We start from the raw sequence: 14,722 nt of genomic DNA on the forward strand, positions 1-14,722 counted from the left end.
TGTCCTTTGTCTCAGTGATTTTTGTTCTGACTGTAGCATTTTATAAATGTTCAGAAAACGTTTGTTGTCCATGTCAAAAGAAGTGCTGATAAAGATTATGGTTTTGTAGAGGAAATGTGGAAATTGGGCAAAACTATTATCCCCATGCCTGATTAATCATGTCTTTGAGGACACTCGGTGAAATGTAATTTTAATAGATTTAATATGCTAATAATTAAGCAAATATTTTATTAGTAACAATATATAAGGCACCCACAACATTTATGTTTCAGAGTGGATTGAAAGTGAAATGGGATTAGAAACATTGTCCCAGCCTTTATATAGATGGCCCCTTTCCTGGTCCTTGCAGCCTTAAGATTGATCAATGAGTTTTGTTTCCTGGCCTGCTCTCTGCCAGCAGTTGCCTGGTGGTGATTTAGCTTTCCTTTTTGTGCTTGATGTGATGCCATATTTTTCTTAAGATCCTCTACATCTCAGATGTGATTTTTCAAAGCATTCGTTTTTCATGCAGTGCTTTTGCAGGTCCCCCCTCCATTTTTAAATGCTGAGTATTATCCTCACTGCTCCAAAGAAATGGACCTCATATTTCAACACCTCATCTAATAGGATTTTTGTTTCTGCTCAGATGAAATGTGGCTTATATATATTTATTTTCTATACTCCTCTGCTTGCTGGGAAAGCGCATACCAAGTAATGTGAATGCATTCTTTGTTTCTCTATTGAAGAGTGTATACAAAGAAAAAAAGAGTGACTCTGTATCCAAATTAAATCTTTGGCAAGAGTTCCACCTAGTTAAACACCTAAATATGCCCCCTGCAGAAAATTAGGTGCTGAATTGTGCACCAATGTCCTTAAAGGCATTAATTAGACCTTTAATTTTATCATGTGGGAAATGCACCCCAGTTAAGAAACACCTGGTGAAAGACAAATACGAAAGGAAACAATCAACTTTAAGTCTCGATAAACAGCACGGAAATAGTAAACAATATGCATTGTGATTAAACAAACAGGGAACTACAGACATAGAGGAAAAGGAAAGAAGACTCATACAGAGGTTTCTACCTTCAGGTACGAAATTAAAACGTGAATTGCATTTTTAAAATAAATATTCCCAGAAAAGAAAAAGGTTGCCCTGTTTTTTGAGGCAAAAATCACCTTGGGGCTTCCCTGGTGGCGCAGTGGTTGAGAGTCCGCCTGCCAGTGCAGGAGACACGGGTTCATGCCCCGGTCCGGGAAGATCCCACATGCCGCGGAGCGGCTAGGCCCGTGAGCCATGGCCGCTGAGCCTGCGCGTCCGGAGCCTGTGCTCCGCAACGGGAGAGGCCACAATAGTGAGAGGCCCGCATACCGCAAAAAAAAAAAAAAAAAAAATCACCTTGGACTCATTTAAAAAGTATTAATACCTGGTATTGAATCGATTTAGGTGTACTCCTTAATTTAAATGGCCTTTTTTAAGAAAAATTTACTCAAGTAGATGAATCATTCCTACTGAACGTCACTAATACAGAAATTTAAGAAATCCTTCAAGACAAAACATTCATGGTAATTCAATGTTTCTAAATACAGTAACTATTCAGGACAGAGTAATAGTAAAAATATTTTGTAATGATAAATATATGCAAATATATACCTATAAGTATATATACATATATCATATGTGTACATTACACACACACATATATGTATGTATACATAATTATTAGTGGCTTTCATTGAGGAAAGAGATCATATTTCCACATGTTATTTTATGCTCTAAGTTGCCCCCACCTACAATCTACAAATCATTTGGAAAGCACTGCTACTGAAGGGTAAAGACATATTGGGTCCCAATATGGGACTCCTTGAATTACCTTCAACAGTTGTTAGTAGGGAAAGAACACAAGCATGAATCATCAAGTTCCTCCTCAGAACACACATTTAGAACTCTGGCATTGTGAAATATAGGACCATTGCATGTCCTAGAAATACAAAATTCCTTTTTGAACTTAAGATGTGGTTTTCTTCTTCTTTTTTTTTGTTTAATCTTTTGGCCGCACGACATGTGGAATCTTAGTTCTCTGACCAGGGATTGAACCTGTGCCCCCTGCATTGGAAGCACGGAGTCTTAACCACTGAACTGCCAGGGAAGTCCCTGGTTTTCTTCATTTTTTATTCATTTGTTTAACTTTCTTCATTCTTTCAGAAACCATTATTCCTTTTGTTAATTTATCTAAAATAAATTTGTCAATAAAATAAAACAAATTCAGAAATCTCTTATTTTGATATTACTACCATAGCATTGCAGAAAAAAATAAGCAAATAGAAGTTGCACCCCTATGTAAATACTGAATAAAGTATTTCAGATATTTAGATATGAATAGGAAAACCTATATTTTAATATAATTTACACTGTTTTGATTGCTGTATCACATTTAGTAAAGGGAAAAAAATACATGTAAAGCAGGAACAAAGAAGTTTTTTTAAAGGGTTGGATAGTAAATACTTGAGGCTCTGAAAGAGGTATCTAGCCCTAGGCCTGCTGTTTGCTAACCTCTGTTCGACTAGGTCGGGGATGTGATGACCAAAGATGAGGGAAAATCTAGTTTCTCAACAGATTCATTGTTTTGGTCAAGTTGCTTTCCGGAAGACAAATCTAGCAGACATGGGCTTAAATCTCAATATGTTGGATTTTAGGACTAACCAAGTATAAGCCTCTTACTAAAGAAGGCTGTAATTTAGTTTTTTAATTGTAAATACATTGTCTTTCCTGACAAAACTTCCCTGACAAAGTTCAACATCCTTAGCATCAGGTCCTACGTGACTTTGCTCCTTCCTATCCTCCTGTCTTTCACTTAATACTCTCTCACTGAACCCTTTGTTTCACGATTCTGTTTCACGATTCTGTCTTGTTTGCCATTATTAGATTGCCCTGCTTTAGCTCACACATGCCATCCCAGCTGTTAATATTCTCTCTACCTGGAGTAGCATCAGGACTGACATAGTTCACTTTTTTTCATCCCATAATATTCTCTTTATAAGCTAACTCCACTGGAAGGGGGTGATGTTTACAACCTTACCAAATTGGGTTAGGTACTTCTCTCGTCTCCCCAGCAGATTATCTATGGCTTTACATCTCACTTAAAACAAGCTAACAAAAACCTTTAATTTTAGAACAGTTTTAGATTTATGGGAAAAATTGTGAAGGTAGTACACAGAGTTTCCACATACCCACACGAAGTTTCCCCTATTATTAACATCTTATGTTAGTATGGTGAATTTGTGATAACTAATGAACCAATATAGACACACTATTATTGACTAAGTCCATATTTAATTCAGATTTTCTTAGTTTTTCCTAGTGCCCCTTTTCTGCTCCACAATTTCATCCAGGATACACATTACATTTATTTTTCGTATTTCCTTAGCCTCCTCTTGGCAGTAACTAGATACTCAGACTTTCCTTGTTTGTGATGACTTTGGCATGTTTTGAGAAGTACCGATGAAGTATGTTGTAGAATATCCCTCAGTTAGGATTTGTCTCACATTTTTCTTATGAGTAAACTGGGATTATGTATTTTGGGGAGGAAACCCATAAAGGTCAAGTGCCATTTTCATCACATCAAATCAAGGATATATACTGTCAACAAGACATCACTCTTGATGTTAATCTTTATCATGTAGCTGAGGAAATATGAATTGTGTTTCTTCAACAGTAAGTTACTCTTTTATCCTTCTTTCCAAACTATTCTTTGGAAGGAAGCACTATGTACAGCCCATGCTCAAGGAGTGAGGAGTTATGCTCCATCTCCTTGAAGGATGTGGTAGGCACAAAATAGCCTGCCACAGATATCCATGTCCTAATCTCCAGAACTGTAAATCTATCATTGTACTTGGCAAAGAGGAATTAAAGTTGAAATGGATTTCAGGCTGATAATCAATTAACCTCAAAACAGGGAGATTATCTTGGATTACCTAGGTGGGCTCAAGTAATTACAAGTGTACTTAAAAGTGGAGAAGAGCCAGAGAGATGTGACTTTAGGAGAACAGTTACTGAGATGCAGTGTTGCTTGCTTTGGTCATAGAGAAAGGTCCATTAGCCAAGGCATGTGGGTGGCTTCTAAAAGCTGGCAAAGACAAAGAAAATGATTCACCCCGAGGACCTAAAAAATGGAATGCAGCCCTATTTACTTCTTTTTTTTTTTTTTTTTGCGGTACACGGGCGTCTCACTGTTGTGGCCTCTCCCGTTGCGGAGCACAGGCTCCGGACGCGCAGGCTCAGCGGCCATGGCTCACGGGCCTAGCCGCTCCGTGGCATGTGGGAATCTTCCCAGACCGGAGCACGAACCCGTGTCCTCCGCACGGCAGGCGGACTCTCAACCACTGCGCCACCAGGGAAGCCCCCTATTTACATTTTGAATTTTACCCAGTGCGACCCATGTTGAACTTCCATCTGGCAGGACTATAAGAATGCTGGAGTATCTATGTAAGTTATTTGAGATTTTTCTGCATGGGAGAATTAGCACTTCTCCTCCAGTTACTTATGTATTCACTACCCTATATGAGTGTGGACTTATAGATATCTATATTTTGAGTTATAAACCAATGCTATTTTATTTAATTTGTTTGTCAAACTATTCTAGTTTTGATCATTTGGAGCTCTTTCAGTTGGCTCCTGTGTCCCTTTGACATACCCCCCATTAGTGTGAGAGAGACAGAGAGTGAGAGTGTGTGTAAGTATGTGTGGGTATGTGTGTGTGTGTGTGCGTGTGTGTGTGTGTGTGTGTGAGGGGATGGATGTTTACTACTTCCTTATGTCAGGCAGTACAAGATGTTTCAGGTTCATCTTATATATTTCCTACCTGAATCCTAGAATCAGCCAGTTCTATAAAGAACCCTGGTTCCTTTTACTGTAGAACAGTATTAGAAATCAAGATCCAGAAGGTAGATGTGCTTGTTGCTACTGGGGTGTCCTTCCTCCTATGTTCTCTGCCTGACAAAGCAAGGGTTTATATGTGTATATACTAATCTGTGTATATAAACATATCTATAAATATTTCTATATGTAAGAATCTATATTAAGGTGAACATGAGTTCATATCAATGTCTTCAACTTAGGTATATTAACACATGGTCTTTCTAGCTTTTTCCCACTCCAATAGTGAGAAACCTGGTTCCCACCATCCCTCATCAATTCACTGACTTTTTAAATTCTAGTATATATGAGTATATTAGTATCAGAATAGTTAACCTATATCCTCAGGGAAGACAAATTTACCAACTTTGTACAGTGCTTATGTGCAGTTTATTTTGCACTGAATCTTAGAGATTCCACTCATTTCCAAATTTACTTAGCTCAGCACTTTTTTCCCCACCCTGTTCTGTGAAGTGGTCTCAGACATATGTAAGTGAATGATTTTTTCAGGTCCCATATTATATTTGCATCAAAGATAGCATGGTAAAAATATATGAGATATATGAAAAATATGTGTCATTCTTTGTTTATCTGAAATTCAAATTTAATTTGGTCATGTTTTTAATCTGACATTCCTACTCCTTCTGTTCTGGAAATGCCTCATTTGTATTAGTCATATCTTCAATCTCTATCCTGAAATTCCAACCCCAGCCCTAATAATATCTACAAAACACTAAATTTTGTGTACATAATGACTGACTGCAACAAGAAAATTAAAGAACTGCTTTCTTGACCAAAGGATTTGCAAAGATGTAATATTGGTTGTGAAATATCCCAAAAGGATATAATAAATTAATGTCCCTAGGTGAAGTTTAAACACAGCATAGGTTGCTAGAGTTAAAATCATTAAGATAACCCAAAAGCTTTTCAAAGCATAAGTTGATTGGTAAAAATGTCTTCTCATTAAATAAGAAAGAAGACTAATAAAGTTCCCAAAGTTTTTTTTTTAAAGCTTATAATATCAAACACTTTTGAAATAGAGTGATTACAACATAAATCCCTTTGAAAGTGAAGGGAGTCAAGGTGAAATAGGGAAAGTTATAATTTTTTAACAGTGTTAAAAATGGTGTTTTCAATTCAGCAGTCTCTGGTAGCTTTGTTATAATTGTTCTAAGAAATTGGTTGAGGTCATATGACTTTTAGATATTATTTTTGACTATTCTATGAGGTGACCTAAGACTCCTAAGAATGAAGGTGGGTGACTAGAAAATACAGAATTACTTACTAAATTTGGTTTTTAAAAAACCCACTAATTTAATCAATGGATATACCTAAACTGCAAAGCTCTTAGCAAAAGACATTATAATTATATGCAAAAAAAGTAGGAAAAGCAGGCTTCCCTGGTGGCGCAGTGGTTGAGAGTCTGCCTGCTAATGCAGGGGACACGGGTTCGAGTCCTGGTCTGGGAAGATCCCACATGCCTCGGAGCAACTGGGCCCGTGAGCCACAACTACTGAGCCTGCTTGTCTGGAGCCTGTGCTCTGCAACAAGAGAGGCCGCCATAGTGAGAGGCCCGTGCACCGCGATGAAGAGTGGCCCCTACTTGCCACAACTAGAGAAAGCCCTCGCACAGAAACGAAGACGCAACACAGAAAAAATAAATTAATTAATTAATAAACTCCTACCCGCAACATCTTCTTAAAAAAAAAAAATGTAGGAAAAGCAATGCAACTGAGTAGCAGTGATGAATTTAGTAAGTGAAATGGTAAGGAAACATCAGAATTCATTCTGGTTGGGGTAGGGTGGGTGGATGAGTAGGTGTTGTTGAATTTTCTATTTCAAATATATTTGAAGCTAACTGGAAAACCACTAGTGTGTCATGGATATTCAAAAGTTTTACCTGACTATACACTTTCATTTCTTTTCCAATTACATGTTCTTATCTAAAAGGGGTTATTTACTTTCTGTTTTGAAATTATTCTTGTTTTTTAAGATAAAACCTAAAAATAAGTAAATTGGGCAATCATATCCAAAGCTTTAAAAATGTTCTATTTTAAAATAATCTTTTCAATAATTCACTTACTTATCTTGCCTGTAAAATTCCAATATCATGCAGAACAAACTGCTCATATATCTCTCCCAGATGGAAGGTTGAGAGAAGTTATTACTTAATGGCAGAATAACAGCACTTTAACTTTTCTCTTTGACCTCTTTATCTGTGGTGAGTCAGTAAACAATTATTTTAATCACTGCTTGTGTTGTCTGAGACAGGTACTATGCCTTTCTGCTTTCTATTAATAGAATGCGAGCGAAGGCAGCTAGGGACTATAGATCCGTGCTGTTGATAAATATTCACTTTTAAACATTAAGAACAATCACTAGATTTCCAAACTAGCCATATTCCTTAAGCACACTGAATATGTTAAGCAAATTTTAAAGAATGTTTTAAAAGTATTATTAGGGGTTGAATTGTGCCCCCCAAATATTCATATGTTGAAGTCCTAAGCCTCAGTACTTCAGAACTTCTCTGGAAAAATGATCATTGCAGATGTAATTAATTAACTTAAGAAGAGGTTATACTGGAGTAGGATGTGCCCCTAATCCAATATGACTGGTCTCCATATATGGAGATGTTCATGTGAAGACAGAGACACAAGAGAAAATGCCAGGTGAAGCCAAAGGATTTCATCTACAAGCCAAGAAACACCAAAGATTGCCAGCAAACCATAGTCAGCTAAGAATAGTCAAGAAAGGAGTCCTCTACAGGTTTCTGAGGGAGCATGGCCCTGCCAACACCTTGATTTTTGACTTCTAGCCATAAGAGCTGTGAGACAATAAATTTGTCCTTATGATACTTTGCTATAGCAGCCCTAGGTAAATAGTACATGTGTCAATATATTTTGGATGAGTTTCTGGGTCTTCTACTCTTGTCCATTGATCTAGCTGTTATCTCTACATGAATGACCACACTGGCTTCTCTCTCTCTCTCTCTCTCTCTCTCTCTCTCTCTTTCTCTCTCTCTCTCTCTCTCTATATATATATATATAGCATTATATTTTTATTATTTTTTATTATATTTTTTATATTTATTTAGGTAAGTCTTCCACTATTTTTTCTTCTTCTTCAAAGAGAAAAGTCTTGTATATTCTTGGTCCTTGAGGATTTTATATAAATTTGTAATCATCTTGTCAAGTCCACAAAAAGAAGCCTATTGAGATTTCAATTTACATTTCATTGGCTCTGTAGAATTTTGGGGGAAAATTTGATAACCATATGATATTAAGCCTTCCATGGTAAGAAAATAACATTTACTTTCTGTTTATATCTTCTTTAATGTTCTTCTGTATTTTTAAATAATTTTCTCATGTGTGGCTTTTGTTAAATTCACTTCTACACAATCTATAAAGTTGATGCTAATTTTAATAAAATTTATCTTTTATAATTTTTATAGATAGGTATAATTGGATTATAGGAATATAGTTGATTTTTATATATTGACTTTATATCTTAAAATATGCTATCCTTTAAGTTAAATTTTCTGTTCTAAAACTTATTTAATTACTTAAGTTAATAAACTTCAGTTCCAAATGTATATTGGATTTTTTGTAAATCCAGTTATATTATCTACAAATAATGGCAGATGGTTTCTTTTTTCCTAACCCAAACTGTTCCCTTCTTTTTCTTTTTTTAATGACTTGGCTCCTACCTCCATTACAGTGTTTAATGTATATAGTGTGAGTACACCTTTGCTGTACTACTGATCTCAAAGAGAAAGATTTCTATGTATCGACATACATAAAAGTTTTGGGAACTATTGTAATTTTTTTCAAATTTTCCTTAAAGTCATAAAAGTGGCATATTAATGTTTCCTGCAGATGTTTTCACACTAATATGTATTTTTTAAACATTGTAAACATTTTATATACTTTACAATATTCTGATCATTTCAATACCTGAAGTTTTAAGGGATGTGTTTATGCAAGGTTGAATTCTTTTGTTTGTTCTCATTCTTAGTTTTTCTTTTGTGTTTAGTAATATCAGACTGTGAACTGACCATTTATCTTGAAAAAAATATTTGTAGGCCTGATCTCTGAGAGACCTAAAATGATGGTTCATCCTTTGAAAATGATTTGCATTTGTTTCTCTTAGGCACCTGGGTATAGTAGTAGTCTAGAAGCACTTTAAGCTAGAAAAAAAAAAAATGAGTTACAGTTTTTCTTTAACTACTTAGAAAATGTTAACTAGGGCTTCATGTGACTTCCATTGGTCAATAAAACGTAAGCAAAAGTGACATGTCCCTTCAGGGCAAGATCTTAGTTTGCCCTATCTTCCATTCCCTCTACCACAATAACCAGCAATGTTTCAGACTGATCCTGCTCCATCAGCCTAGGTTCCAGTAGGAAGAAAACCTGGATGCAAACCACACTGTCCATGTTGTGAGTCAGAAATATATCTCCACTGATACAAGCCAGGAAGAGTTTGAGTTGATTTGGTACTACCATATAACCTAGACTATCTTGACTGATAGAGGCAGTGACTAAGGTCAATAAAGAGGCACAGGGGGATGAGTTTTGTTACTCTCACACTATGATTTAGAATTATTTTATCTAAGTATGACTGTTTGTGAGAAGATTGCTCCCTAAGTTTTGATGCTATGTCATAAAATGGGGCTCCCAGGGCATGATTTATGGAGCCTAGGAGACTTATATGTTGTTAGCAGGCAGGCTTTTAAAGCTTGGAGAACTGCACTGCCTTTCCTAGGTGGTAACGCACTAAGCCTTAGCTCAAGAAACCTTCTGAAGCTTCTTCTTGCATTCCTTAAGGCAGAAGAATAAAGCACAGAAAATGTCAATTACTTCACCATTAAACAAAAAAGGCATACATAATCATATTTCCTAACTTTCCATATAATGTCTTCTAAAGCTGGTTATCGTCCATGAAGAATAATGTCTAAACTTTATTATAAAACATTCATTTTTCTTCATGTAAGCATCCCATTTCCTGACACAATACTTTTTAATCTCTAATTTAAATGAAAGTCTTTGGGAAAATTGTTTTCATAGACATAAGCATAAAATACGAACATAATTTATGCTCAAGACATAAAAGTCCTTTCCATTTTGGGGCTCTTTCATTTTTATTCCTGTCTTTTCCTTTGAATCTATAGCAGTGGAAAAAAATTGGTCAACATAGATAGTATAATTTTTTTCTTTTGTCAGTGTCATGGCCTCCTTTATAAAAGGTGCACAATACCTAGAATCTGAGGGACTGTGCCAGTCTGTGACTTCCATTCAGATCAGTTTTAGGGATGCTTTCTCCAGATGGGTTCTTTGAATTCCAACAGGCAGGTTGGCACCCAGCCAGTACAAGTCTATGGAGCTGCAGCATTAGGTATTGTTACCAGCTGTAGAATCACGGTGCTTGTTGTGGAAGTTGTCAACTGTTACCTCTTCCAAAGACCACTTCCCATCTTGCTTTTGTTAGCAAAAAATAAAATTCTAGGCGTGCTTGTTAAATATAAGTGAAATTCAACAAATGGCTACAGTGTTATAATGAAAACATTTGCTCTGTGGCCAGTGTTTGAAAACAGGAAAGACTACCTGAGAGGTGAGGCCTGAATCCATGTGTGTGAAAACACGTCACTGCTCCTTTAAATTTAATCTGTGTCACTGGGGCAATTAACACTCACTAAACTGGAAGAAACAATTCTGAAGGAAATGGTGTGAATAGTTACCCATCATTATAGTGTAAGATGTAAAAAAAAATCCTATGCTTCTTTCTTGTTTAGATCATATAAATAGGTACCATAACAGATGATGAAATTAACAAAATCTGAACAGAAATAAACTGAATTTCTAGGCCTATAATCTTATATATAGTTTTACGATTTCTTCACTAAAGATAAATAGTTTTCTTAGTTCTAGATTCCTATAAAAAGTTATATATATAAAGTCACATCTATCTATCTCTCTATATATTCAAATATTCAGCAGTAATACCTACCAATTACTCAGATTTTGTTAAGTGTCAGACATCGTACTAAGTCCTTTATAGCTCTGTGTTGCTGCAGAGATTCTGAAGCCTATGTTACCTTCATCAAATAGCTTACTTAGTGTGATAATCATATATGACATACTATGCTGATACTATTACAATTATAGAGAAAATAAGAATGAGCCAAAAGGAAAAAGAAATGCTTCACAAATATGTTTCCTTTTGTTATTATGAAAAGCCATATCTATAGACACTTCATTATTATACACATAATTGAAAATTCTTCTTAAAATGCTTATTTTGAGGTCAAGATTTACATGAGGAAAATCTCCCAAGTAGACCTAATTTTTTGCTTATAGGTTAGCAAACTATCTGCCTATAAATTTGTATTATAATAATATTCACCAGCTTCAGGATAAACGGAAGGTAAGGCAAAGTGGTCAATTAATCTTAACTCTTTCAGAATTTTTAATAATATTAAAAGGTAAAAATTTCTTTAGATCTCTCTAAAATGGTACATTCTTGATGGACTGAAACTTATTCATCTGTGTCAGAGTTGTTACTCAAGACAGCAGAGTACAAATCAAATTCTTGTATCAGTTACATACAAAGTCTAAGACAAAGAGTTTGTCTTTGCAAAAAAAACAAAAAACAAAAAAACTGTGTTGCTTATAAATGTAAAAGTTCCACTTTAGGATGGCATATGGTGACCATATAATACCTATCTAGGCAATTGTAGTGGGACAAGAAGTTTTGTCTTATTTGTAATTCTAGCTACACCATCCAACCCTGTTTTAGATGGTGTTAATACTAGGAGCTGGTATACCTGTCAAATGTACACATGAAGTAATGCCAGTAGATGCTACATCTGTCAAAATGGCAACCAATATTCATTTGGCTATCACCATTAACTTTGCCAACTTGCATCCCTGCCATTCTCCAGACTGTAGCAGCTTTCCTAGGAAATTTACTGCTCTGTTTCTCTGCTCAGTAGGCTAGAGCACAACTGATGGTGGGAAGTAGCACCAGAAGAACCACTTTAAGGCTCTTGCTAAGGAAGTGGAGTGTAGGTATAAAAAGAATCCAGACTTTGGAGTCTATATTTGTGTTCAAATTCCTGCTCTTACACTTTTTAACAAAATGTGTGACTCTGTATCTAGTTATTTGAACTACTGGTACCTCAGTTCCCTCATCTGTACAATGAGAAAACACATTTAACTCACAGTGTTTTCATGAGGGTTAAAAAATGAGTATGTACATAAAAGTAACTAACATGTAAAACCTGTAACTCTTTCACAGCAGTCATGGAACCAATTCTCTAGTATGCCCCACCCACTCTTGACCTGAAACAGTATCAACCAAAGGTAGATATTTTATAGGACACACTTTAAGGAAAAAATTGTAAATTCACTAACAAAATAAAACAGGGGTTTATGGGGGGGTTGTTTTGTTTTTTTGGTTTCTTTCTGGAAAGGAAGGGTGACAGAAGAATGGAAAGGCAGCTAAAATCAGGCAGGAGATCAGAGCATGGATTGCAAAATAGATGAGGAAAATCAGTGGTTTCTCTTTAAAGAAAATTATCAAGTATTCATTTTTAAGTTGTTTATTTGCTATAAATCTGTATTACATAGGTAGATATTCAATAAAGTTTAAGACATGAATGTCTTCTATGAGTATATATGTGTGTGTGCATTTACATGCATATGTTTACAAAAGAAGGAAAAGGATTTCATTCCACATCTGTGTATAGGCAGTAAGGAACAGTGACACCATATGGGATGATGAGATATCCCTAAACTGAATTACTTCAGGCAAAGGAAGACCTTGGTAACCAGAGGTAACCGTGAAAAAAATCTTCACAGAAATCTTACATGAGTACTGGAATATCCTTACTCTGCAGATAATGGAAAGATTTAGGTGACTTTATTTGACACTAGATTTACAATAGCTATCTCTAAATGAGTGGTTAAAAACATATCATTGAATAGCTATAGCTATCATTGAATCATTTGAAGAGCTTTTTCCAAATAAAGATTCCAGGCCTCAACTCAATTATCATAGTTCCTTGCAAGTAGAACCTAGGAATATATGAAAAAAATATATAAATACGTCCTCTAATGATTCTATTGACTCAGCAGAATTTGGCATTACCAATGAAAAGGTGCTCAATGTCACTAATTATCAGAGAAATGCAAATCAAAACAATGACATATCACACCTGTCAGAAGGGCTATCATCAAAAAGTCTACAAGTAACAAATGTTGGTAAGAACGTGAAGAAAAGGGTACACTGTTGGTGGCAATGTAAATTGGTGCAGCCACTATGGAAAACAGTATGGAGCGTCCTCAAAAATCTAAAAATAGAACTACCATATGATATAATAATTCCACTCCTGGGTATGTATCTGGAAAAAATGAAAATACTAATTTGAAAAGACATATACACCCCAGTGTTCATAGCCACTCTATTTAAAATAGCCAAGACATGGAAGCAACCCAAGTGTACATCAAAAGACAAATGGATAAAGAGTATGTGATACACACACTCACATACATGCACACACACAGAAATATTATTCAGCCATAAAAAAGAACAAAATTCTGCCATTTGCAGCCACATGATGGACCGAGAAAATACCATGCTTAGTGAAATGAGTCAGATAGAGAAAGACAAATACTGTATGATATCACTTATATGTGGAATCTAAAAGATAATACTAACAAAGTTTATAACAAAATAGGAACAGACTCACAGATGTATAAAACAAACCAGTAGTTACTGGTGGAGAGAGGCACATTAGGGGTATGGGATTAAGAGATACAAACTACTATGTGTAAAATAGATAAGCAACAAGGATATATTATATAGCACAGGGAACATAGCCATTATCTTATAGTAACTTTTAATGGAGTATAAACTGTAAAAGTACTAAATTACTATGCTGTACATATGAAAATAATATATTGTAAATCAACTATATTTCAATCAATCAGTAACTTCCTTGTATTTCTTTTTATTAATATAATCTCACTTATATAATAAAAATAAATCAATCATCTGTAAGGAAAAAAAATACCACAGGCAACACTGAAGATGGGTGAGATGGCACAATGTAGCTATTCCTGATCAGAAATTCTGTAAATGTTCTCTCTCTAAAATCTCAGAAGGCTGTTGCACTAAAAATGTATTATAAATGTCTAAGTCCTGATAGAAGCCAAACCATCAGGGAAGTACATGTCAGACTGTGATGTATTAAGAAAATAATAATTCTGCTGCTAATAATTCTGGTGATGATAATATGTCACCTACTGATGACATTTGAAGTTGTTACTGGGGCAAGAAAGTGGGACTCTAAGGAAGAGTGATGATAATGAAGAGGTGGAAGGTAGAAGGTTGAAGATAGAAGCAGTTATAAATAGAGATTGAAAAAAGCAACAAGATTCAGGAGCTCAGAAAGAAGGGACCAAGTTTTAATCTATTACTGGAGTTTTAGTTGTCAACATTTAATATGGAAATTGATGGAAAACCACAAATGGTTTGGTGAAAAGTGTGAAGTGTCTTCTGTAGATAAGCATAAACAAAATGATTCAGCTTTTCAAAGGAAAGGAACAAATAGAATGCTAGTCAGATTTTACAATTAAATAACTATGAAAGAGATATGAAGATAACAATGGGATTTTCACAGTGAGTTAATTCATGAGTTAACTATGCAAAGGAAAGAGCAGGTCATTTAACCATTTAACCAGTACTACAAGGCATAAGAAGATAATTCTGATCTTTGAATCAGGAGACTAAAGTTTTCTCCCTACTCAGACATATATATTTTACACATAAAAA

Source organism: Stenella coeruleoalba (genome assembly GCF_951394435.1).
Source record: "Stenella coeruleoalba genome assembly, chromosome: 2".
Taxonomy (NCBI): Eukaryota; Metazoa; Chordata; class Mammalia; order Artiodactyla; family Delphinidae; genus Stenella; species Stenella coeruleoalba.